Source organism: Sapajus apella, unplaced genomic scaffold, assembly GCF_009761245.1.
Source record: "Sapajus apella isolate SASKATOON/1434 unplaced genomic scaffold, GSC_monkey_1.0 scaffold41, whole genome shotgun sequence".
NCBI classification, from domain to species: Eukaryota; Metazoa; Chordata; class Mammalia; order Primates; family Cebidae; genus Sapajus; species Sapajus apella.
The window spans coordinates 19,831,394-19,859,022 of NW_022436981.1; the positions used below are offsets into that span (position 1 = coordinate 19,831,394).

General features: G+C 33.5%; 1 protein-coding gene across 2 annotated transcripts in view; it reads right to left on the reverse strand.

The window, feature by feature from the left end:
• Positions 1-27,629, reverse strand: part of EYS (eyes shut homolog) — a 377,690-nt gene that overhangs the window by 349,271 nt on the left and 790 nt on the right. The window lies entirely within an intron of this gene.

A 27,629-nucleotide genomic window follows, 5' to 3' on the forward strand; every position in this document is an offset into this window, starting at 1 on the left:
CTCTAGCTGCTGAGAGTCCTGTTTCTACTCTCACATTTGCCCATCTACCATTCTCTATTACTGTTTTACCTTATTTGTACAGACCCTACATATCTAGAATGTTCCTTTTAAAATGCAAATAAAATACCTAAATGGGAGTGTCACTGACTTCATTATCATTCATTAACACCATAACAGGTATTATTTTATCACATTAGTTTGCTTCAGAGAGTTGAGCTGCAAGAAAATGGGACTGAAATGTTTTGAAAATGACAGTGCTGGATAGCAAGATAGCAGAGTTTCCAGCAAATTTACATAGAAAATCTTTATTAATACAATAAAAGATGCCTGATGTCTATTAAATTATATAGTGTCAAAAGTGTTAGAGAATTCAGGGACATGCTAATATTATCAATTACAAATTGTACTAGAGAAACCTACTCCAAATTGGTAGAAATCACAGAAGCTAATAATTTTCCAGGGAATGACCTTGTATGCTTTTACGTAAAGGAACTGTTTAAATTTTTACATCAGAAAAATAAATGAACAAACAGAAGAATGGTCTAAAATATGGGTTTTTTAAATGTTACTGTCAGAAAATGTAGGCTTGTAAGAGAGCTTGGATTTCAATTTTAGAAAGAAACTCTAGTTTCCTTGGTGACAGTGTTTATATTACTACAATAGTGTTTCTATACATATGTATCCGATATTGACTTCCATTATCTCTTCTATAACTTTCGCTGAGTCCCAGGTTTATATTTAACCTGATGATATCTTCATGTATATCTACTATAAATATCTCCAACTTAAACTTTTAAAAGCATACGTCATCATTTCCCCTCTCCAGTTGCAAAGCTCTTCCTTCTTTGTAAGTGAATGAATCCTCTAGCAACCACTAGAGGATGCAAGCTAGAATCTTGGAAGTCTTACTTTATTTCTTCTCTCGTCTCATTATGTACTTACTTTCATATTTACTTTTGACACTCTCCAATCTTTCTCTTTTTCTGTAAAAATCACCAAAATTCAGACTATTATCCAGTCAAAATTTCTGCTGTAGTTGTATAACCAATCTCTTTAATCCAAGGCATATTTTCAGTGCTATATTAGCAGTCATGCTGAAAAAATAAACTAACCATTGCTATTTGGAATAATTTGTTATGCAACAATAAATAACTAATACATAAAATTTAGAACTCCTGGAAAGAGAGAAAAAATATATAAAAGACACCTTGTTTTACACTAAATCCCTAGCCCCCTCTCAATTTGATGGTATTAAACAAAATAGAAACTCTGTTTTTCAGATGTATGTAGAATTAAAAGAAACAAGCAAAACAAATAATTAAACTAACTATAAAAATGTGTAGCTTAAACTAGAGGGAAGTGGGAATGGCTTGAGGAAGGAAAATGAGACATGCAAAAAATTGATTCGTGTTAAATGAAAGAGGAATGTTTTTTTTTTACAAACAAAACTGCTTACTAAAGGATATACATCTTATGAAATTAAATATTTTTTTTTGTTCACTGAACACTATGATGAAGTTACAGATGCAGAAGTAATTCTGTAGTTGACTTTGAATATATGGCTGTTTTGAAAAGTAGAAGAAAAGGATTAGATATTTACTGAGGTAATTGGAAGCAAAATCATGCTGAAGTTAAGGAGGATCTGGAGGAAGAAATAGAAAAAGAAAGAGAAAAAAAAATACCAGAGAATGGTAATGGTAGTGGCATTGGATGGCTTGTTTATACCACTTCGTAAATATTTTGAGATTTTTTTTTTAATGTATGTACAAATCACAGAAAGTACTGATTCCAATTCTGTGAGTTAGTGTAAATAGAGAGAGCACCTTTTCAGTGAAAATAAAATTAATAAGCTTAAATAATTTAGAAGAAGATGGAACTCTGAGCTAGAGGTCACTGTAAAAAAAAGACAACCTTAGGAATGTAAAGACATGCTAGGGAGAATATTAAACTTTCCTCTAATAGAACAGGGAAATTTTGAGCTGATGTTGTCTAGATCTTTAAAGTAGGAAGGGTTCAGATGAAATATCAGTTATCTATGTCAACATGAGCTTAGTTTAATGAATCATGAAACTGGACTTAACGTTAAATAACTACATTTTGAATCAGTCACAACTATCCAGGATATGAGAAATTACTTCAGGTATTTTGCACAAAAGGACTATAATGCAGAGGTTTGATTACATAGATGATAGAGAAGCCAAATATCCAAATATCCCACAGTAGTACATCACTACCAATACTAATTAGGAGGGACAAATGAAGAGAAGGTTTAACCTAAGCCAGGAGTAGTGTTAAAAGGCAGAAGCTATAATCATGTGAACATGTCCTGAAAAAGTGGGAGCCATAAAGGATACCGAGATTCTGGACACTACCCAATTTAGAGAGAAAGGGAGAGGGAGAAAGAAATAACCTGTCTTTTCTACTTCTTTAATTAATGTTTATCTGTGCCTACCTTTGTGCAAAATCACCCAGAAGCAGACAACAGGGTTGCCCAGAAAATCCAAGATTAACACTTTGGTTACACAGAGCACAGCAAGAAAAGAACAAATAATTGGTCAAACACACTCAGGATGGGCATAGTTTATATGTAAGGGGAACTGAGTTTTTAAATAACTTGATAAAAAGAATGAATATAGAGATATTAACTAGCAATGAAGATAAAATTGCCAGCAAACAATTTTGATACATACTCTGATTTCAGAGCTTCATTAGGATGCTGGTATCATTGAGACAATTAAATTTCAGAACCCATTTAGTTTTATACAGGCACCCACTTCAGCTAAGATAGCATATCATTGCCATATCCACAATATTTAAACTGATTTGGGGGCAATCCAACTTTAATTGACTCGTGTAAGTCTTCTAGGTTTACAGCAACACCAGGTTGAACTGTAAAGGTGAGTCCTCTCTCCCATTCCAAGGTCTGTTTATGTTCTGCACTGTATCTCAGGGACAGGAAAATAGAGTCAGATTTTTGAAATAGCTGAAGATTGGTGACTGTGGAGAACCCTGTTTCCTCTTATAACAGCTTTTCAGGGAATAATCAGTTACTAGCAGGTTTAATGCCTTGGCAAAGTCCAAGTGTTCTCTACAGCTCACATCCTTTGTGTCCTCTATAAGAACATAGGAAGGCAATTTTCAGAAGCAAAGATTTGTCGGTATCTTCTGCCCTCACATTTTAGGTCAAGACAGTCACCACAACCAGAGCTGCCATTTTCATTTTCTGCCATGGATATCTGACAGTTCTTCATATTCAAAAAAAGTAAGTTTCATTGAAATAAAAAGTTATAGGATTATTAGAAATATTTATACTTATTTTTGTTTTTGGGATGCCACTAAACACTGAAAAGTCATAAATTGACAAGATAATCCCTCAGCTCCTTTAATTATTTATTAGTTCTCAAAACAATTTTCCCAAAGTGTGAAAGTTTCTGTTAAAAAAAAAAAAAAGGCGGCATAAAAACTCTTTCAGCCAGAGATAGCCTATGAATTGATAGTATGCGAGCCACTTTCCTTTGCTTTTCTGTAATAGTTACACATTGGCCTGAGCTTCTGTAATTGGCTTATTCCATTATTTGGAATATATAAGATTGTATATAAGAAATCCTGAAGAAAGGAAAATACAGCTCTTGGGCTTGGACATTATTCTTTGAAAACCCAAAGATTTTTCTAAGTTGGTAATAAATGGACCATTATCTTATTTACTCTTGAGGAATCTTTGTTTCCAGCATCTAAGGTAAAGATTTCCCAGTTTTTGACCTGCCACTGTAAGGTTTAAATTTGGTTTTCCTCAAAACTGATAGGTATCAGAAACTATATCTAAAGTGTTAAAGATTCTGAGCTACATAGTACTAGGTGTCAAAATGTTATAGCGACATCTCTGTACCAAGTGAGAGTCTAAGAGTCCATTAAAAAAGGTCACCCAGTTCTGTTCTCATAGTTATTTTTCACTGAATTCAGTCAAGACAGACTCAATAAAAGGGAAAAAGAGCCAAAACTGTTCCTGAGAATGACCTGACAAAAGTGAGATCACCAAAAGAAATGATTTAGGACCATACCACAGAGACACACAAAGTAGTACCAGAGACCAGCTCACTAAGTTTACCATAGAGAACTATGGTTATTTGTTTTTAAAAGATATCCTGAAATGGGTAAGTCAAAGTTTCACATGTAGAAATATGTCCAAATTAAAATATGCTCATCTTCCTGTAGAGTCTGTCCATTCATTAAAAAAAAAATAAATAAGTGTTTGTCCAAGATTATAGAACAGGAATAAAATATCCTCATGACAATTATTTAATTCATAACCAGATTTGTAGTCATTCAATGTATTTTATAGTTAAAATATATTATTAATTTTGTGTGATGCAAATGAAATTGGATTTAGAGATAAGTTCCGGAATGACATTGAAAACTCATTATTAGAAAAATTCCAAATAATTTATAAAGAATTCTAAATAATTTATTTAAATACTCCCCCATCAAGTAGATACAGCATAATTTCTTGCCCTTAAGTATGAGATGCATATAGTGACTTCCTTCTCAAGAATATAGTATAAAAATGAGGGGAAAAATAACATCTGTACTATCAAGATACCTGGAATACACCACTTTAGTGAGTTTATCAAGGTTAACATCATTAATAAGCTAATGCTTCTAGTATATACACCCAATCATAAATATATGTTGACAGTGTATCCCCTTGAAATGGCACAATGAAATACCACTTTACTCTTTATTTTTCCTGAAAGAGATAAACCCTCTATAGTCATGAGGAAAACATCAGTAAAACTCAGACTCAAGGATTTTTCATAAAATATCTCATCATGTTCCTCAAAACTTTTAAAATAGGCCTACTTTGTTTTATTGTACTTTGCTTATATTGTATTTTGTTTTGTTTTGTTTTACAAATTGAAGGGCTGTGGTAACTACATCCAGCAAGATGTGACTGAATTGCTGCAATCTCATGATCAAACTTGAACAGATGAGAGTTGCTTTTTATGGATGAGCAAATAACATGGTTTCTTGAGATGTAATCTATTCCTGGTGAAGATGCTGTGAACAGCATTGAAATCACAGGGATTTAGCATATTACATAAACTTAGTTGAGAAAGCAGGGTTTGAGAGGATTGACTCTAATTCTGAAAGAAGTTCATTGGTGTCATTTTTCCAACACCATGTGCTCCCATCATGTCTCTGTGTCACATTTTCGTAATTCTTACCATATTTCAGACTTTTTCATTATTATATCTGTTAAGGTGGTTAGTCATCTTTGGTGTTACCATTGTAATTGTTTTACAAACAATACAAACCGTGCCCACATAAGACAGCAGACTTAATAAACATATGTGTTCTGACTGCTCCACTCACTGGCCCTTCCCTCTTTCCACCCGCTCTCTTCAACCTCTCTATTCTTTGAGAAACAGCAATACTGAAATTAGGCCAATTAGTAACTGTACAATAGCCTTTAAATTTTCAAGTGAAAGGAAGAGTAGCACATTTTCCACTTTAAAATCGAAAGCTACAATTAATAATGCTTAGTAAGGAAGACATGTTGAAAGCTGAGACAGGTTGAAAGCTAGGCCTCTTGCACCAGTTAAGTTATGAATACAAAGGGAAAGTTCTTGAGGGAAATTAAAAGTGCTATTTCAGTGAACATGTGAATAATAAAAACAGTCTTATGGCTGATATGGGGAAATTTTGAGTGACCTGGATAGAAGATAAAACCAGCTAAACAGCATGGTACTGGTACCAAAACAGAGATATAGACCAACGGAACAGAACAGAGGCCTCAGAGGCAAAGCCCCACATCTACAATCATCTGATCTTTGACAAACCTGACAAAAACAAACAATGGGGAAATGATTCCCTGTTGAATAAATGGTGTTGGGAAAACTGGCTAGCCATGTCCAGAAAGCAGAAGCTGGACCCCTTCCTGACACCTTACACTAAAATTAACTCCAGATGGATTAAAGACTTAAACATAAGACCTAACACCATAAAAACCCTAGAAGAAAACCTAGGCAAAACCATTGAGGACATAGGCATAGACAAGGACTTCATGACTAAAACACCAAAAGCATTGGCAACAAAAGCCAAAATAGACAAAGGGGGCCTAATTAAACTCCAGAGCCCCTGCACAGCAAAAGAAACAGTCATTAGAGGGAATCGGCAACCAACAGAATGGGAAAAAATTTTTGCAGTCTACCCATCTGACAAAGGGCTGATATCCACAATCTACAAAGAACTAAAACAGATTTACAAGAAAAAAAAAAACAAGCCCATTCAAAAATGGGCAAAGGATATGAACAGACACATTACAAAAGAAGACATATATGAGGCTAACAAACATGAAAAAATGCTCATCATCACTGGTCATTAGAGAAATGCAAATCAAAACTACATTGAGATACCATCTCACACCAGTTTGAATGGCCATCATTAAAAAATCTGGAGACAACAGATGCTGGAGAGGATGTGGAGAAATAGGAACACTTTTACACTGTTGGTGGGAGTGTAAGTTAGTTCAACCATTGTGGAAGACAGTGTGGCAATTCCTCAAGGATCTAGAAATAGAAATTCCATTTGACCCAGCAATCCCATTATTGGGTATATTATCCCAAGGATTATAAATTGTTCTATTATAAGGACACATGAACACGAATGTTCACTGTGACACTGTTTACAATAGCAAAGACTTGGAACCAACCCAAAAGCCCATTGATGATAGACTGGACAGGGAAAATGTGGCACATATACACCATGGAGTACTATGCAACCATAAAAAAGGATGAGTTTATGTCCTTTGCAGGGACATGGATAAAGCTGGAAACCATCATTCTCAGCAAACTGACACAAGAACAGAAAATCAAACACTGCATGTTCTCACTTATAGGTGGGTGTTGAAAAATGAGAACACATGGACACAGGGAGAGGAGCATCACACGCTGGGATCTCTTGGGGGGAACTAGGGGAGTTTCAGCGAGGGTGGGAAGTTGGGGAGGGATAACATGGGGAGAAAAGCCAGATATAGTTGATGGGGAGGAAGGCAGCAAACCACAGTGCCATATGTGTACCTATGCAACAATCTTACACATTCTTCACATGTACCCCAAAACCTAAAATGCAATAAAATATATATTAAAAATAAAACAAGCTAAAACATTTGTCCAAAGTTTAATCCACAGCAAGGACCTCTCTTCAATTCAGTGAAGACAGAGAGATGAGGAAGTTACAGAAGAAAAGTTTGCAACAGACAGACTTTTTAAAATGAGGTTTAAGGAAAGGAGTCATTCCTATAACATAAAACTGCAAACTAAAGCAGCAAGTGATGATGGAGAAGATGTAACAAGTTATCCAGAAGATCTAACTAAGATAATTGATAACAATGACTAAGATGAACAGTGGATTTTCAATGGAGGCAAAACAGTTTTATATGAGAAGAACATCCAAATAGGACTTTCATAGCCAGAGAGAGAGGGCAAAAGTCAACGTCTGGTTTCACAGCTTCAGAGGACAGACTGACTTTCTGGTTAGAGGCTAATGTAGCTGGTGACATTAAGCTGAAACCATATCTCATTTACTATTTTGAAGATCCTAGACCTCTTATAAATTATGCTCAATCTACTCTGCCTGTCCTCTAGAAATGGAAGAAAAAGCCTCAATGATAGCACATCTGTTTTACAGCATGATTTACTGAATATGTTAAGCCCACTCTTGAGACATACTGCTCAGAAAAAGATTTGTTTCAAAATATTACTACTTATAGATAATATGCCTGGTAACTCAAGGGTTCTAATAGCGATATACAAGGAGACTTATATTGCTTTCATGCCTGCTAACAAAATATCCTTCTGCAGCCCATGGATGGAGGAGTAATTTTTAATTTCAAGTCTTATTATTTAAGACATAAATTTCATAAGGCTACAGATGCAATAGATCATGATTTCTCTGAGGGATCCAGGCAAAACAAATTAAACATCTCCTGGAAAAGATTCACCATTCTAAATTTCATTAGGAACATTCGTGTTTCATGGTAGGAGGTCAACATATTAACATTAATAGGAGTTTGGAAAAAGTTGATTCCAAGTCTCATGGGTGATACTGAGGATCCAAGACTTGAATGGAGGGAGTAACTTCAGATGTGGTAGAAACAGCAAGAGAACTAGAAGTGGAAGTGGAGCTGAGAGATGTGACTGAATTGCTGCAATCTCATGATCAAACTTGAAGAGATGAGAGCTGCTTTTTATGGATAAGCAAATAACATGGTTTCTTGAGATGTAATCTATTCCTGGTGAAGATGTTGTGAACAGCGTTGAAATCACAGGGATTTAGCATATTACATAAACTTAGTTGAGAAAGCAGTGTCAGGATATGAGAGGATTGACTCTAATTTTGAAAGTTCTACTGTGGGTTAAATGCTATCAAATAGCATTGAATGCTATAGAAAAATCTTTCATGAAAAGAAGTTAATTGATGTATCTAACTTTATTATTGTCTTATTTTAAGAAATTGTCAAAGATACCCCAACCTTCAGTAACCACCACCTTTATCGGTCAGCAAAAGTGAATATTGAGGTAAGACTGTCCAACAGCACAAAGATCATAACTTGTGGGAGAGTCAGATGATCATTACAACTTTTTAGCAATAAAGAATATTGATATTAAGATATACACATTGATTTTAGGCATAATGTTATTTTACACTTAATAGATTACTTGTACATGTAAGTATAACTTGTAAGTTTAAGTATAACTTGTACATGTGCTGGGAAACCAGATAATTTCTGTGATTCACCTTATAGAGGTTGTCTGGAACTGAACTTACAATATCTGAGGTATGCCTGTATTATTAAAAGCAAGGAACGTCTGAGAAACCTTACAGTCTATATGAGCTCAAGGAGATAGGACCACTAAATGTAAAATAATGGCCCATATAGGACACTACAAAAGAAAAATAATATGCCATAAAACTATAAAAATCTGAAAACTATATGGACTTTTGTTAATCATAATGTATCAATATCAGTTCATTAGTTGCAACAGATGTATCATAGAATAACGGGGAAACTAGGTGTGAAATTTAAGGGAAGTCTATATTCTTGCAACTCTTCTGTAAACTTAAAACTATTATTGCACGAAGAGTTCCTTTTTAAAAAAAAACTTAGTCTAGTAAAATATAGTTAAAATGATAGTAAACTCCCTGAAAAATAAGAATGATAGCTATGACTGACATGATTGTTTTTTGAGTTATCAATCCATTCAGATATTCCAATTTAATTTAATTCCAAACATTAAATTTGGAATTTAATGTTTGCTTAAAGGAAGCACACTTAAAAGTAAAACATTGCCCAGAAGTAAATGGGCAAAGTTAAAATTTAAATTATGATACACATATAACATACATGGAATTGAACTTTCTTAATTAATATAGAGCATCTCCACCTCCCTACTTTCCAGTTCCAACACTAACCCAACGCTAAGCACACTGGCAAATCATACTGAGTTTACAGAGGTTGTCTTGTGGTGGGAGTGGGGGAATGAAGGAAACAATACATTGTATCACATAAAGGAAACATTATCAAAATTCTTTTTAAACCTGTTTTCTTTTTAATTAACAAAAGATATAGAAGGTATGTCTAGCTTTATTCTTATACTCCCCAGAATCTTTTTCTTTTTTGAAGACCACATGGGTGCAGCTTTATTTCACTCTTAGTTTACCTAGATCCTATTGTTTTTGTACCTAATTTAGAGCTCTCTTGATTTCTTTAATTTATATCCTTATATATCAATATCCTGGAACAACTTGGAAATGTTCCTTTAGATTTTTCTTCTTTAAAAGGAAAAAATAAATATTACAGATAACTTTTTTTTTGACTTCCTTTTTTTGTTTGCTCTGCTACATATATATTATATTCAGTATTTTTTTCCAGGATTAAAAGAAAAACTTTGTTTCCAACAATTTTTATTGTGCAGGAGTATTATCTGACAATACAAAATTTTTAAAATAGAACTACATGACACTCACATATTAAGGAATTTATGAAGGAAAAACTATAAGAAAATATACTAGAAAGTAAACTGTTGGAATATAAAACAAGGTATCCTGTGCTAAATCTCTGTCTTTGGTGTTTTCAGTGATTTGAGACTGAATGCAGATTTCAATCAAGATTCATAAAACTTATCATGACATTGTTTAATTCACTACTGGTGTCTATTTACTGTTCCTGGCCAATTTTTAGAAACATCTGAGGTGATAAAGGTTAAAAGAATCATGAAGAAAACTGGAAATGCTGACTTGTAGGACATAATATCCTTAAGTTGATATACTATGAAAAAAATGTTTCACTGTCTTCTTAGATGCTATGCATTCTTTTTCTAGTACAGTGTTAACAAAGGTTTTTCTTACAAACATTATACTTTTAAACAAATTTACTAATTTATGAACATACTAATTAATATTTTATTTATTGTTCTATGTACAGTATTTCATTACTATACAATAAAGGGTTTATTTTCTTTCATTTTTAGGTGGTTAATAAAATAATTCACACAAGGTTGTGGCTAATCAAATTACTGTAGTCAAGAAATCAGAATTGCAGATAACAGCTCTTGGAAGTCCACCCCGAAGTATGGAGGGCATTCATACATGAGCTTAGAGAAATTTTTCTGAATTGACCAGTCACATAAATTTATAGTTTCTACTACAGTTGAGGACATGACTTGCTATATAAATTGCAAGGCATAGTACAAAATAAAGATAATAGGCTGCTTATTAAAAATGTATTCAAAATTTTAAAATGGTACCAAAAGAGCATGAAACCAAGAGCAAGGATCTTCTGAGCATTGAGTCCTGTACAAATGTAAAAAATCATGAAGCTGGCCCCGCATAGGGGTAGTGAGAATTAGGGAATAATACTCTTTTCCTTTGGTAATTTACTGATTCCCTCTTTTAGGTATGAATCCATAATCTTAAAATATTTTCTCTTCTTTGGCATACATTTGCATGTACTATCTCTCCTTTTAAGCTTTTCTGCTTTATTTTTTATTTATTTAATTTATAAACCTTAAATAAATGAAAAATGATGAGGGGACAGTTTCTCATGGTAACACTTAGTAATAAGTGAGGAGTGGAAAAGCCCTTCATGGCTCTTTATTTTAATTTTTAATTTATATAACTATATGCCTTTTTGAAACCTCTAAGGACAAACAATTGAACATCTAAAGACAGATATCCATATATACTGTAAGTTCCTGAATTCTACATTTTTAGAAAAAGAAAGATGTTCTTTTATGGTAAGGGAAACATACGTATACTCACACAAACACACTCACACAAAATTATATATTGTTAGTATCCTATTATCTTTGAATCGGATGAAATAACATATATGCAATGTTTATCGAAATCAATACATTAATTAATATATTTTCTGATACAGTGATCAGCTTACTTTCTTGATAATTCATTATATTTGCATGTGAAGCTTTGTAAACCTATAATTATATTTTGGAATTGAAAGAGTCAATTAGAAAGAACCTCAGGACTCACAGTGTCCTTCTTCATTGCTTTGTAACACACTGCTCTTAGGTAATTGCCTTAATACTCTACTATGTAGCACTAGTGTGACAATGATTACTATAATAAAGATGAGAATAAAAGTGATATTTAATAATTTAAATTGCACCTTAAAATAAGCTGAGAGTAAGTACATACTACAGAGCATAAATGTTAAATTCTCAAAATAACTCAGTCTGTTAAGTAGATATGCTTTTGTTTTCCTGCAGCTCCTGAACGCTTTCTAAAATATATTCAGAAAGTGATTATATTGGAAAGATGGTCTGCCTTACCAAAGGTATGTTTAGATCCTTCCTGAGACTTAGGGTATTTCACCTCCAGAGAATCATACCTAGGTTTATATATCCACAATATATGAGACAGTAAAATATTAATTACACCACTAAACATCTTTTGAGAACTTTTTCTAGGTTATATCAGAAGCAAAAAGTTTTTGTCTGATGCTTGTTTTTGTTTTTGTTTTGTTTTTCTTTGTTCTATGCCCCTACCAGATAGTGACCATTACTGTACACATCTCGAGGGAACTGAAGTTTAAAAAGATTACACAAATTTAAACAGAGTACATTTACACAAGGCAATGCCACAATGTTAAAATATTTTCATATAATTTTATTATTTATAAAGTATTTTCCTGTTTAGCTCATAATAATAAACATAAAATAAAGTCACTTAGGCTCCAATATTAATAAAATTTTGAATGAGTGAGATATTCTTGCCTTAAAATTCTGTGGAAGAGAAAGGAATTGCATTTTACACTATTTTCGTAATTTAGTTACAGACATATTGCTATATGAACAGAAAGGAGGATAAGGCAAATTCTACATGAAATTTTGGGATGATTTTATGAGAGAACAGTCATTTATACCACTTATTCCAAGCAGTTTTAGAATTATATGAGCAAAGGTATGAAGATAGTAAAAATTTGTGCCTGCATAAGGAACAACACATAGCCTGGTTTGGTTGGAAAACAGAATACGAAGTGGCAGCTACTCTTGGAAAATGCATATGAGGCTAATTTATACGACTTTCAATTCCTACTTATGTGTGCTGGATCTTTCTGTGTTAATTTTGAACGAAGGCATAATCAAAGGATGGAGAGGCAAGAAGGAGGTTTCTTAAAAGGCTACAGCTAAGGCAAAGCTAACAATCACCAGAGATTCAGCAGTAGAGAAGAGACTGGATGCAAATTCACCAGACTCATTTTACTTTTTTCCTGGTCACAGTATTGGACCATATTTCTAGACCTCCTTGAAATTAGCGTTCAGGATTAAAAAAAGATGAAGTAAGTAAATTATTTGTAACCTATCATACACATCTAACCACAGAAAAAAAAGATGACAGATACCAATTCTCAACATTCCCCAAATTTACCAGTTAATTTCTGGGAGAGCTTTCTCTTCCACTCAAATTTAGTGAAGAGAGAAGGTTACTTTGGTTTAATGAAATGGCTCATCTCCAAGGTAATGCCCAATCTCATATCAGCCAATGTATAATCACCAGGGTATATTAAGGATGAGCTTGATATATATTTTTTTCACTCAAACACCCATCAGCTTTGCAATGCAACATTTTCTCTCAAAGACAAGGGAGACATCCATGTTAAATTAAAAAAAAAAAGAATTTAGAACAATCTATTTTGTATTGTTATATACTTAGACAATTGGAATTAATATATGCCTTATTTTAATCCACCATAAAATAGCTTATAAATGAAATTTCTCCTAAATAAATGAATGTTCTGCATCTTCTGTTCCATCTTTCAGCTCAATAATCCACACTTGGGGTGGATGTGGAAACCTTGTATTGAAGAAGGCAGCATGTTAGGAACCTCAGTGTTGAAATGACTACATGCTCTATTTTAGAAACCCAAATTTTAAGGTTTATCTTTAATATATGCTGGCATTATCTGGAATGCTAAACAGTATTATAGAGAAAAAAATAAACGGGAAGATGGAAGAAAAATAAGAAGTTGGTCAAGGTTGTTATAAAATGTGAACATTTAGATAAACTTAATAAAATGTTACTACTGGCAAACGAGGATCATAGCACTATAATACCCGAAATGGGATACATAAGTAAAAATGAATCTACTCTGAAATGCTATGATGGGCAGGCTAAGTGTGCATTGGGGTTTAGAGGGAGGGCCCCTAAACTATCAGAAAAATACAAGCAGCAACTTCTTTCTTGAAGCAGCAAAGTAATTACATGGGAGTAATCACAATGTTTCTTATGCTCTTACATGCACTCTATAATTTGGCATTGTTTATCAATTTCATGTTAGGAAGACATATTCTTTCCAGCAATTAGAGCCTCTAAAAGATTCATGCTAGTTTAGAAGTGTGTTTATGTTTAGGTATCCAGAGAACAGGTAGAAATTTGGATATGTTGCTCAGCAGAGAAAGCAATTCTAAAAGTATATGACACAGGAGTCAAACCCTTAGAAAGATTGTTAAAGCCATGAATTTGTATAAGACCACAGGAGACACCATAGAAAAATAAGAGTAGAGTGTAAATCAGGTTACAGTTCTATTTAGCAAGAAGAAAGTGTAATTGGCAAAACTAAATATAGTCAAGAGATGAGAGAAGAAACTGAAAGAAAGGAGTAGTCAATAGCAAATACAATGAGAATATACCATCTTGGACTCATCTTTAGTGGAGGAATCAGGGAAACCAAATGGGTTGATTGGTCAAAGATAGCTTTGAAATGCATCTGTCATCATTTGGCTTATGGTACAAAAGCAACTTAAACCAATGTAGATACATCATTAGTAGATAAAATCACAAATCTTTACATATTTCAACCAAAATTAGAAAAACAGGCTAATAATAAAAAAAAAAAAGAACCAGAAAGTGACACTCTTCACCAAAGGTTCAATCTCAAATGCTATGGCCAAAAGTATACCATGAATACAGAAGAAAGGGCAGACTGAGATCCATGTGGGTTATTAGGGTTCATCGAGTGTTATGAAAATGAAGGGAGTAAAAGAAAGAAGAACATCAATCCAGGATACAAAACCCAAGGACAACTTCAGACAATGCGTTTTTAGTGCTGTGAATGTTTTAGATATGATAACTAAGCAAAGCAAACATATTAAAGAACATTGAAGAGAGGAGTTACAAAGAAGTAGGGTCTGAGAGGAGTCAGAGGGAAATATAATTTGATAGAGAAAAGAAGACAATGGCATTAAAAAACACTTATATATGAGGAAGTTGCTAGAGAGGATAGCTGGCAGAGGAGATTCTCTGGGTTCAATATGAAATTTCTCCACTTATAATTATTTCACCTTAGGGAAGTTATTCATTTTTAATATGCTCACAAACAAGTAGGATAATAATTTCATATGATTTCTTTCAGAGTGAGTAAACAGAGATCCTTTTAATAATTATGAAGTGACAGTAGGTGCAAAATGTAGATGAACAGAGACATCTGGTCACCACATTTAATGGGCAAAATGTTGAGGTTAAAAGAAATTGTTATGTCTGTTTTATCCCTTCAGTTTTCAGTATTCTCATCCCAATAGATGACAAAAGGTCTGTGACAAGATGACACATGGCAATTCTGTCTCTGTGATCTGACCATCAGGAAAAGAACTCTTAGTAATCCAGGCTAACCTTTTCTGCAGTCAGATATACCCACTTTCCTCCTTCAGTGGTATATCAGACATCAGCTTTCTTTGAGGTTATCTTCATAGAGATATTGAGAGAAATCTTTATAATCAAAATTACTTAATGGAATAGGTCTGTGGTTACAGTGCAGTTTTAACTAGGGACATGCAAGTCATAATGTCTTACCTTCAAATATCAAAAATCCATAAGATGTTAAGATATGAGAATTGAAGGATAGAAAAGTCAGTCTTATTTGTGCTATAAGATGTCCTTAAATCCCTTAAATAATTGTACCAGGAAGTATACTTTGTTTCTTCATTTACCTCTTAAAGCTTGGTCTTAAGACCCAGGGGCTAAAGGCCTGAATTTCAATTCATATTTGTACCATAATAACTGTGAATCCTCAAGAACCAGCCACTAAACTGTGAGAAACTACTATTTCCTACACAGTAAAACAAGATTATTTTCTTAAAAATGGCACAAGGTTTTATGAGAATTGCAGAAACATTGTTTAGCATCATGCATGACATATACTAAATATTCTGTCTATGCCACTTAGCTACCCTTGATGTTATATTATTAAATTGTGGGTATTTTATAAATATACAGTCTCCTAATACATAGTTGTAAAAATGTGTAAAGGTGTCCAGTGAGCAATTAATAGGCTTTTATCATACTTCATTCTTACCTTCATGATTTGTATAAAAGATTCAGAGAATGAAACACAACTCTGAGATTAGCACTTTTTAATAGAAACAATTAAATCCCAGATCTAAATGTACATAACCATGATAAATAAATCTCTAAATAAGACATGTATGGATAAACATTATAAACTTTCTAAGATACAAATAACAATAATAGTGTGGGTTATTTCTTCGTAAATTATATACACTTCCAGTTATTTGTGTCAAACTTCTCTTGTGCCTGATGGTTTCCAATTCAAAACATGTTAATATTTTTCCAGTTTTCAAAGGAAGTTCTGATTTGTCAGTACATAGAACTTACCCATCTTCAGGCATACATATTGACAGAATTTATGTTAACAATTAAAACCTTTTTAATATATACTGGATGGCAATTTAGATTTATGTTTTTTTTTTAATTGCATTTTAGGTTATGGGGTACATGTGAAGAACATGCAAAGTTATTGCATAGGTACACATGTGGCAGTGTGATTTGCTGCCTTCCTCCCCATCACCTACATCTGGCATTTCTCCCCTTGCTATCTCTCCCCAGCTTCCCACCCCCCACCCTCCCTCCCCTATTTCCCCCCAACTGACCCCAGTGTGTAGTGCTCCCCTCCCTGTGTCCATGTGTTCTCATTGTTCAACACCCGCCTATGAGTGAGAACATGCGGTGTTTGATCTTCTGCTCTTCTGTCAGTTTGCTGAGAATGATGGTTTCCAGGTTCATCCATGTCCCTACAAAGGACCCAAACTCATCGTTTTTGATGGCTGCATAATATTCCATGGTGTATATGTGCCACATTTTCCCTATCCAGTCTATCGTCGATGGGCATTTGGGTTGGTTCCAGGTCTTTGCTATTGTAAACAGTGCTGCAATGAACATTCGTATGCACGTGTCCTTCTAGTAGAACAATTTGTAATCCTTTGGATATATATCTTTAATGTCATTTTCATTTTCATATAGCAAAGATTCCATCATACCAAACCAAAAACAAATAGTATGTCTATACAAAAATGTAAGAAATCACTACTCCAAGCTATATACTAGGTTGTCAAACATTATTCTTATAAAATCTATATACACATTGGCCAATATTTACTTGTTTTTTTATAATAATGTAAAAGCAATAGTAGTTAAAAATAGGGTCTTTGGAGCCAGAATAATCTGGGTTAGTTCTCAACTCCATTTCTTATTTGATGTGTTCTCTAACAAGCCTCAAAAATTCTTGTGTCAGTTTGCTCAATTTTAAAATGGGGATAATTATATATATATATACACACACACATATATATATATATGCTTTATAGAGCATATGTAAATTATAATAACTGTAGTAATCAAATATTAGCATAACTAAAGCTTATACCTCTCAAGTAGTAAATACTATGTGGTTGTACTAAATATTAAGTTGTGGTTGTCAATACTAATATTCTTAATAATGCATACTTCATTATGTTCTACAGATATTGATAGAATATTTGAAAAATTTAAATTTTGACTTCTGACATATTAAAATATTCTAAAATATAGAGTTGCTGGGTTCATGAGACTATAGAAACCATTTGTTAATTTGTTTAAGTTCTTTGTAGATTCTGGATATTAGCCCTTTGTCAGATGGGTAGATTGCAAAATTTTTTTCCCATTCTGTTGGTTGCCAGTTCAGTCAAATGACAGTTTCTTTTGCTGTGCAGAAGCTCTTTAGTTTAATTAGATCCCATTTGTCTGTTTAGGCTTTTGTTGCCAATGCTTTTGATGTTTTTAGTCATGAAGTTCTTGCCTATACCTATGTCCTGAATGGTACTGCCTAGGTTTTTTTCTAGGGTTTTTATGGTGTTAGGTCTTATGTTTAAATCTTTAATCCATCTGCAGTTAATTTTTGTATAACGTGTCAGGAAGGGGTACAGTTTCATCTTTCTGCATATGGCTAGTCAGTTTTCTCAACACCAAAACAACCAATCACATCAAAAAGTGGGCAAAGGATATGAATATACACTTTTCAAAAGAAGACATTTATGCAGCCAACAAACATGAAAAAAAGCTCATCATCACTGGTCATTAGAGAACTGCAAATCAAAACCACATTGAGATACCACCTCATGCCACTTAGAATGGCGATCATTGAAAAACCTGGAGACTGCAGATGCTGGAGAGAATGTGGAAAAATAGGAATGCTTTTACACTATTGGTAAGAGTGTAAATTAGTTCAACCATTGTGGAAGACAGTGTGGTGATTCCTCAAAAATCTAGAAATAGAAATACCATTTGATCTAGCAATCACATTACTGCGTATATACCCAAAGGATTATAAATCGATCTATATAAAGACACATGCACATATATGTTCATTGCAGCACTGTTTACAGCAAAGATTTGGAACCAACCCAAATACCCATCAATGCTGGACTGGATAAAGAAAATGTGGCATATATACACCATGGAATACTATGCAGCCATAAAAAAGGATGAGCTCTTGTCCTTTGCAGGGACATGGATGAAGGTGGAAACCATCATTCTCAGCACACTGACACAAGAACAGAAAAACACCGCATGTTCTCATTCATAAGTTGGTGTTAAACAATGAGAACACACGGACATAGGGAGGGGAATATCACACACCAGGGCCTGCGGTGGGTAGGGGATATAAGGGAGGTATATTAGGGGTTGGGGGGATTGGGGAGGGATAACATTAAGAGAAATACCTCATGCAGTTGATGGGGGAATGGATGCATCAAACTACCATGGCACGTATATACCTATGTAACAATCCTGCAGGATCTTCACATGTACCCCAGAACTTAAAGTATAATAAAACAAAATAAAAACAGAAACCATATGTGAAAATGAAGTAATATCAGCATTCTATAGACATTTTCTTCTAATATCCTAGAATAAAAAAGTTTCCTTATCTGTTAGATTTATTTCATTTTATTCAGCTAATGAAGATTAAGGATAAATAATCTTTAAAAATACATGAAAACAGTACTTGAAAAATACATGAACATGAAAACAGTAAAAATGTAAGACATTTGTTGAAGGTCATTTTAAAAATGCAAACAGAATTGATCTCTTGCTTTGACTACGGCCCTATCTCCTAATTTGTTGTTCTGCGTCTGTTCTTGTTTTACTTCTTCTATTTTTACCATAGTAGCCAGAGCAACTTGAGTAATACATGAAACTGATTATGTGACTGTTCTGCTAAAACTCTTCAAATTCTTCCACTGTGCTTAAAATACAACTAAATTCCTTACCCTTGTTTACAAAACTCATGTGACCTGTTCCTTGCCTAATGCTCTGACTTAAATTCATATCTTTCTCTTCTTCACTTATCAGGCTTCACCCATAACTTGCTATTTCTGGAACACATTTATGTTCATTTCCAGCAAAGACACTTTGTATTTGCCATTTCCTCTGACTGGAAAGCTTTGGAGCTAGATGTTAGCACCATTGCCATATTCTTATACTTTAGATCTTAACTCAGGGATGCCACTTTTCAGAGGCCTTTCCCAACTACCAAATGAATTGTTGCTTAAACTCCATCCTTATCACCAATAATACCCTTATTAATTGTCAAATACATTACTCTTGTAGTGTATTAACATGATTGTTCTCTTAAAGTATTTATTAATTAATCTACCTCTTGATTGCAAGCTCCTTAAAAGCAAGGATTTCACTGGCTTTTTCCACATTTCTCCCACCCAGAACAATATTGCCTAAATTATAGTATCACAATACATATTGTGTAATCAGTGAATAAAAGGATATAAATTAAAAGAGAAGCTTGTTGATATGCTAATATGAAGATACCAACGTTCAAACAGAATTTTATCAGTGAATTTGGAATAAAAATGTTGGAAAAGATATTCAATGGCAATGGGGTGAGTGGTTGATATGTATTGTACTACAGCAATTTAAAAACACTAAGTGTGAACAGAAGTATTAGCGAATGCACCATTGAAGTGGTATAAGTCATACACATAGCTAATTCATCACTAAATTGTTTACACTCTAATTCTTCCATAAGTTTCCTATTTGTCTCTTTCTTTAAATCCCCTTTGGCCACTTTGCTTTGGGCTATCATTTTCCTTCCTGTCTTCTAATTGGGAATTGTCTTCATAATGTGAATCTTAATCTTACTTGAATCAATGATTAGAAGAAATCACAGTTTTAATTAACACACTTCTTCATATATGTATTTAAAAGTACCCTAAAATTAATTCATTTAAAGTGAAAGCCTGACTGTTTTATAAAATATTTTTCAATAGTACTGCATTATCACATTAAATAGGCAATAACCCAGCATCTTATTATTTTATATTGGGCCTTGGCTAAGTGTGGCTCATGGAGTAAATCCAGCTAGTCAACAGCTTTTGTAAAAATGATTTTATTGAATCACAGCCACACCTATTTGTTTATTTATTGTCTATAACTGCCTTTACTCCACAATGACAAGATCATTGCAACAGAGACTGTATGGTCAACAAAGCAAGAAAAATATGTATTATCTGCCCTTTTACAGAAAATATTCTTGTTTCTACTTCATACCATTGTTTTATATATATTAGAAACTATATAAAATTCAAATCGTTTTCTTGTATCAGCTTTATTGAGTCATATCTGTCTCTCTCACTTTCCACACAATATAAAGATTACATTTCAAGATCTCTTATTGGCCTTTAAATGTTGAAGACCTTGGCAAACAGATTACTTCGTTTTCACTAGTATCTTAATAAAACAGTTAATTGACAAGTTACCTTATTTAGCAGGAAGCCAATAAACCACAGTTTAAATCAGTAGATTATGCTGTTTTAAGCTTCTGAAAAAATGATTAGTTTCACCAAAGGAGCAGTCAATTACTGCCATTGCTAAGTAATTCTGTATCTGGAAATAAAGATCTGCAATTTCTTGCCCATAGTTACAGCACACAGCCTGTTGACTTAGTGTCTACGCAGTTATAAACTATAGATTCTAATAACATTTAAATGTATGATGTTTATTTAAGTCTGTACAGTTACGATGTTTATCCATAGTACTTTTATTATTAATTTCTTGGTATATAATCACTCATGCAGACAGGAGGATCTCACATTTTGCAAAAAAAAAAAAAAAAAAAAAACGCTTAATTTTGACACACACAAGATAAGGAGATGCTCTTGAGGTATCTACTTCTAAGCTACAGACAATGAATGTGTGTGTGTGCACTCACTGGTGAATCTTTATATATAAACTAAGTATATAATATAGTCATCTAAAATGAATTTGACTTGGAACTAAAGCTTTTTTCTAGAAGTATAAGATTTATTCATATAAAAGCACTTAAAAATTTTAAAGGCATCAGACTTTCTGTACAGTAGGGATTATAAAAGACTGAAATTTCCTTTCTGTAATAGGGTTTCTGGCCTCTTTTGCCCTCCAAAAATATTAGGTATAGCTTCGAATCAGAAAAAATAATACCAATTGCCAGGGAATGCTTTGTCCTTCATAGGGTCAACAGCTGTCCTTGACTGGTTGCTCTGATCTCCTCTTGAAGCTTTCTGTCAGCTTCTCTTCACCTATACACAGACAACTATGATTTGCAGGCAAGGAATCTAAGAGCTAGGCATATTGGTGCCACATTAAATCCATGGTCATCACCATTAAATGAGTCCTTAATATAGCAAGATCACCTTGTTTCATTCTTTTTCTGTAAACTGCTGTTTCCCTTATTACTATAATTATTTAAAAACTGTGTGTCAAACCGAGTTATTAACACCTGCACAATTGGACATATGTGAGTCAACTATGGCCTTGTCACACAGGAATGGCATGATCTGGGAAAAATGGGTTAAACTCTCCATCTCTTAGTTTTTCCTTCTGTAAAATATGACAATAATAATGTTTATAATTTATACTTGTGATAGTATTACTGGTACATAGCATACAGTTAGGCCTAATAAAAATGATTTATTGTCTCCATCATGCCTCTCTGACTCCTCCCCCACTCCTCATTGTCCAACATGTAACAAAAATGCTACTCTTTCACCTGAGAAATTAAAACAAATGCAACGAGATTAACCCTGCACCTTCGTGCTTGTCCTTTTTACATCCTTCAATGGAGGATTTGGCTGCTTTCTATCTAAGGGCCATTTCTCCCTGTCCTCTGGTTTCAATGCCTTCCAACTGAATGCTGTTTATTGTTCAACTACTTGTTACTTTCCTAATCTTTCCTTGCAACATAAACACTCTGTCATAAGTAGGTTATGGAACCAAAAACTGTTGCATATCTCTTTTTGCATGGATCAACCTTTTGGTTTCCCTTATCTCTCTGGGTTTAGGGGTGGTAAGGGGTTCCTATTTTTGCTAGGCACAAGGTATTTCATCATGCTGTTTAGGTTTCCTCACTCTGCTCACACTTCTGTAGATAGTTCTTTCACTGAAATATTATATTTAAACTCTGTGTGCTACTGTTCTGTACCAGGACCGTGACTGATACAGATGTCCATGATCTTTATGGAGTCAGTAGAAATGTTAGCCTAACAGTTTCAGGGTTAATCATCCAAACTCTATTAATAGCTTATTACATGCCAGTTACTGAGAAATTTGAACGATTGATAATGAATACTAACTCAAGACTAATAGAAAGCAAACAATTAGACCTTATTTCAAGATAAAAGCCCTGCTATTTACCTTAGAAACTAATTTCTCTTTACAAGAACAGAAAATCAAACACCACATGTTCTCACTCAGAGATGGGTGTTGAACAATGAGAACACATGGACACAGGGAAGGAAGCATCACACACTGGGGTATGTGGGGGGGAACTAGGGGAGGGACAGAGGGGGATGAAGAGTTGGGGAGGGATAACATGGGAAGAAATGCCAGATATAGGTGATGGGGAGGAAGGCAGCCACATTGCCATGTCTGTACCTATGCAACAATCCTGCATGCTCTTCACATGTACCCCAAACCTAAAACGCAATACATATATATATATATACACACACACACACACACACACACACACACACATATATATATACACATATAAAAGAAACTAATTTCTCTTCTTTTCCAAAATAAATGCCATTTCAAGTGACAGGTTTACCCTCAACACTAGAATACTTTCTCTTCATCATTCCATATTTAAAAACATTTATTTAACATAAAAAGAGAAAATTAATTACTATCTTTGCTTCCTTGGCCACAGTTCTAGCTATCTCACAGAGGAGAAAATATATTTGATATGAAAGGCACCTATACTTCTTTTCACCAAGACATAGCTAACAACTCATCTTCTAAAGCACAAAGAGAGCAGAAGCCCTTCAGAAATATATCTTTTCAAATGTTGTTAAACATCTATTTGTCTGATTATTATATCTTGAGATAGTCCTTATTGTAGTAATTGCATACTTAAAATTTAAGATTTTATGCCATGTTATGTGTTAATTTTATGCATTCACTTTCTCTTTCTCCTGTTCCAGTTTCCCACATCCTAGGGCATCTGTGGAGATAACAAAATTGCAAATGCCAGATGGTAGTATAATCATTAAATTAAAATCAGTTCCACTCTTATTTCAATCATGAAACAGAATGATCAAATTGTAAAGGTTTCTATTTTGGATACTATTTTATTTTACATGAAAACAAAAAGTTTTATTTTAAAAACATTACACTGATAAATTACAGTATTTTTTTCTCTACTGATCTCATCTTGTAAGCTTCTAAAATTGGGTTGACTAATAGTTTTGTTCTGCAAAAGGTGTACCAAAAAATGAAATAATAATAAACTTTAAACAAAAGAAAACTAATATAAAATACTTTTATATTTCACAAAACTAATTGAGAAAAAAAAAACAATTCTGATAGGCTTTCTTGACACAGTAATATTAGGAATAAATTTTGTTCCTTGTTGAGAGGTGAAGTATGGAAGATGACTGAATAAGTACCAAGCCCTGCTCCTATGCAGACACTAATTCAACAATATGCAAAATATTCTCTTTTGTGAGAAAGCTAGAGACCAGCCAAGAGGCTCCTGTACCCTAAGTGAGCATCACGCCAGCCACATTGAAGTTTACAGAAAAATTTGTAGCACCCACTTGCCAAATGCCCTGCCCCTAGCTCAGCAATGTGCAATGAGAAGGAAGATCTCAACTCCTCATTTCTCCCTGGGGAGTAAATAGAAAACTGAAACATAGGTCTACGGTTCAGATTTGGAGGACAGTATCCAAGAGACTGATTTCTGCCTTGTTTGAATCTAAGTGCTGACAGGAAAGAGTATCAGATAAGAGACCAGTGAAAACAGAGGCAGCCCTTTGAACTAGCACACACTCAGTTACCATCGTCTCTCTCTCCAGCTCAGCATAACAGTTTCACCTGACTTGGCATGCTGACAGGAGCTAGAATACTCTAGATGTTGAGAATATAAAAGCAAATATAAGAGCTCCAGAGGACCTACAGTACAGCAGACAGAGGCTGATTCAACTTGACAGTTTGTCCCTCAGGGGAAAAAGAGAAAAATAAAAGGTGTGTTAAATATTGACTTTTTGGGGAGCTGCCTAAAAACTGGTTGCTTTCTTGTTTGTCTCAGAACACCAACGGGAGCTGGCATAATTTAAATGCCTGAGGCCAATGAGGAGAAAAAGAAATGGGCGGCTTACAATATCATCAAAGGATCTTCATTAGTGGAGACAGACTCCATAGGAAGGAAAAAATTTGAGCTTCTGAAAAAAGAAACCAGAAAAATCTCTCTAATTAGGAATTTACAAATTCACAGAAAAAGTTTGAGAGGCCTCCAAAATCTGTATCTGGGTTATTCTGTGAGAAACTTTTCCTCTTTGGAGCCAGTTCACAAATACTGGGAGAGTGGGCTACTCTTCAAATGTATGGATCCCAACAAAAAGTAACAAGGCACATGAAGAAACTATTGTACCTAACAGTTGGGCACATAACCCAAGCAAAGCATCAACAAATTATCTCCAGAAATAAGTCCTAAGGAAATGAAGATATATAAAACAACATAAAATTCAAAACAACCATTATAAACATTCTCAATGAATTCAGAAAATAAATACATAAAATAAGAATATCAACAAAAACATAGAAAATATTACAAATAAACAGAAAAGTTGAAACTAAAGAATAAAATCATTTAATTAAATAATTCACTAGAATAATTCAAAAACAGACTTAATTATGCAGAAGAAAAAAAATTAGTGAACTTTAACACAGTTCATTTGAAATGAGGCAGAGGAGCAAAAAGAAAATGAATGAAGAGTGTAGGAAGCCTAAAAGACTGATGTGACTCCATCAAGGGAACAAATATACACATTGTGAGCGTTTTAGAAGGAGAAGAGTAAAAGAAGTAAAACATTTATTTATTGGAAGAAATAGTGGCAGAAAACCTCCCAAATTGGGGTAAGGAAATGAACATCTACATTTAAGAAGTCCAATGGCATAAACTCAAAGAAGACAACAGAAATATAATCAAATTATCAGAAATAAAAGACAAAGAGAGGATTTTAAAAGCAGCACAATAAAAGTGACTCATTATATACAAGAAATCCTCCATATAACGAACACAGCAGTTCTCAGCAGAAACCTTGGAGGCCAGAAGGACTAGAATGACAGATTCAAAGTGCTAAAATAAATAAATAAAACTGTCAACCAAGAATAGTATATGGAACAAACCTGTCCCTCATAAAATGAAAAAGAAATAAAGACATTTCCAGACAAACAAAAGTTGAGAAAGTTTATAATTATTATACTTTCTTTACCGAAAATAATAAAGAGAGTCTTTCAATTTTAAACAAAAGAATGCAAGATAGGAACAAAAAGGCATATGAAAATATAGAGCTTGGTAGCAAGGGTAAATATTTAATGAATACAGGATCCAGTAATACTGTAATGGTGGTGGATGAAACGCTTTTAGTTCTGGTGTATAATTAAATTGTTAGTATAAAACTATAACTATCTACATTCATGTATAAGAAGGCATAATTATGACATCAATAACAGAAAGTGTATGTGTGGAGGAGGAAGTAAATATGCAAAATTTTTTTATTCAATTGGAATTATGTGTTATCAGATTAAAATAATTATACTTATAAGATGTTTTATGGAAGTCTCACAGTAACTACAAAGAACATATCTGTAAGATGTACACAAAAGAAAATAAGAAAGCATTTAAACATTGACAGTATAAAAGTCAACGGGAAAAAAGACTGCAAAAGAGGAAAAGAGGAACAAAAGAGCTATAAGATAGACAGAAAACAATGAATGATATGACAATAGTCTTTCTCCATCAACAAATATTTTAAATATAAATAAATAAAAATCCCCAATCAAAAGATAAAGAGTAGCTAAACAGATTAAAAACCAAAACCATGATTTAACTATATGCACCCTACAAGAAATTCACTTTAGCTTTAAGGAGTCACATAGGTTAAAAATTAAAGGATGAAAAGAATATATTTCATAGAAGTTGTTGACAAAAGAAAGCAGGAGTAGCCATAATTGTATCAGACAAAATACAATTTAAATCAAAAACTGTCATAAAACAAAAACAACATCTTATAATTATTATAAAAGGATGAAATCACTATGAATATATACCAAATATATATGCACATAGCACCCAAATATGTAAAGTAGGCAGAACTGGATAGAGAGAGTAACATGATAATAGACAGAAATTTCATACCCCACTTTTAATTATGGATAAAACAACCAGACAGTTGATCAATAAGGAATAAGAAGACTCCAACAACACTATAGCCTGATTAAACCCAACCGACACGTAAGAATCAGTCTACGCAAAACCAGCGGAATAAATATTCTTCTCAATTGCACATATTCTTCCCCGGGTAAGAATACATTGTAGGTTGCAAAACAAGTCTTAATAAATTTCAAAAAATTGAAATCACACCAAGTGCCTTTCTTGCACACAACTGAATAAAACTAGAAATTAATACCAGAAAGAGAACTGGACAATTATGTGAAAACTGAACAACACACCACCAATTCGCTGAAGATAAAATCAGGGGAAATTAGAATATGTTCTGAGACAAAAATGAAAACATAACATACCAAAACTTATGAGCAGCAGCGAAAGCAGCACTAGGAAAGAATTTATCATGTTAAGCACCTGTATTATGAAAGAAGAGGTATCTCAAATAAACAACCTAACTTTATACCACAAGAAACTAGAAAAAGAAGAACAAAATAAACCCAAACTTAGCAAAAGGAAGGAATTTTAATGATTAGAGCAAAAACAAATAAAATAGAAAAGCTATATAAACAAGTAAACAAAATGCTATTGAAATACCAACAAAATTGACAAACCCTCAGCTAGACTAAGACCAAAAGTTGGTATTAAAACATAAATTGAGACATTACAACTGATGCCACAGAAATAAAGATTACAAAAAAGTATTACAAAAATGTATACATCTATAAATTGAATAACATCAACAAAATGGATCAATTTCTAAGCACATAAAACCTACTAAGACTAAATAACGAAGACACAGACAGTGTTTAACAGGTAAATCTCTAGTAAGAAAATTGAGTCAAAAAGCAAAAGCCTTTCAACAGAAATAATGTCTAGGACTAGATGGCTTAACTGGTGAATTCTACCAAATATGTAAAGAGGAATTAATGTCAAATCTTTCTCCACTTGCTAAAATATTGAAGAGGAGACAATACTTTCAACATAATTTTATGAGGCCAGCCTTATTCTGAGACTAAAGCTAGATTTAAAACATTTAAAAAAAAAAAAAAAA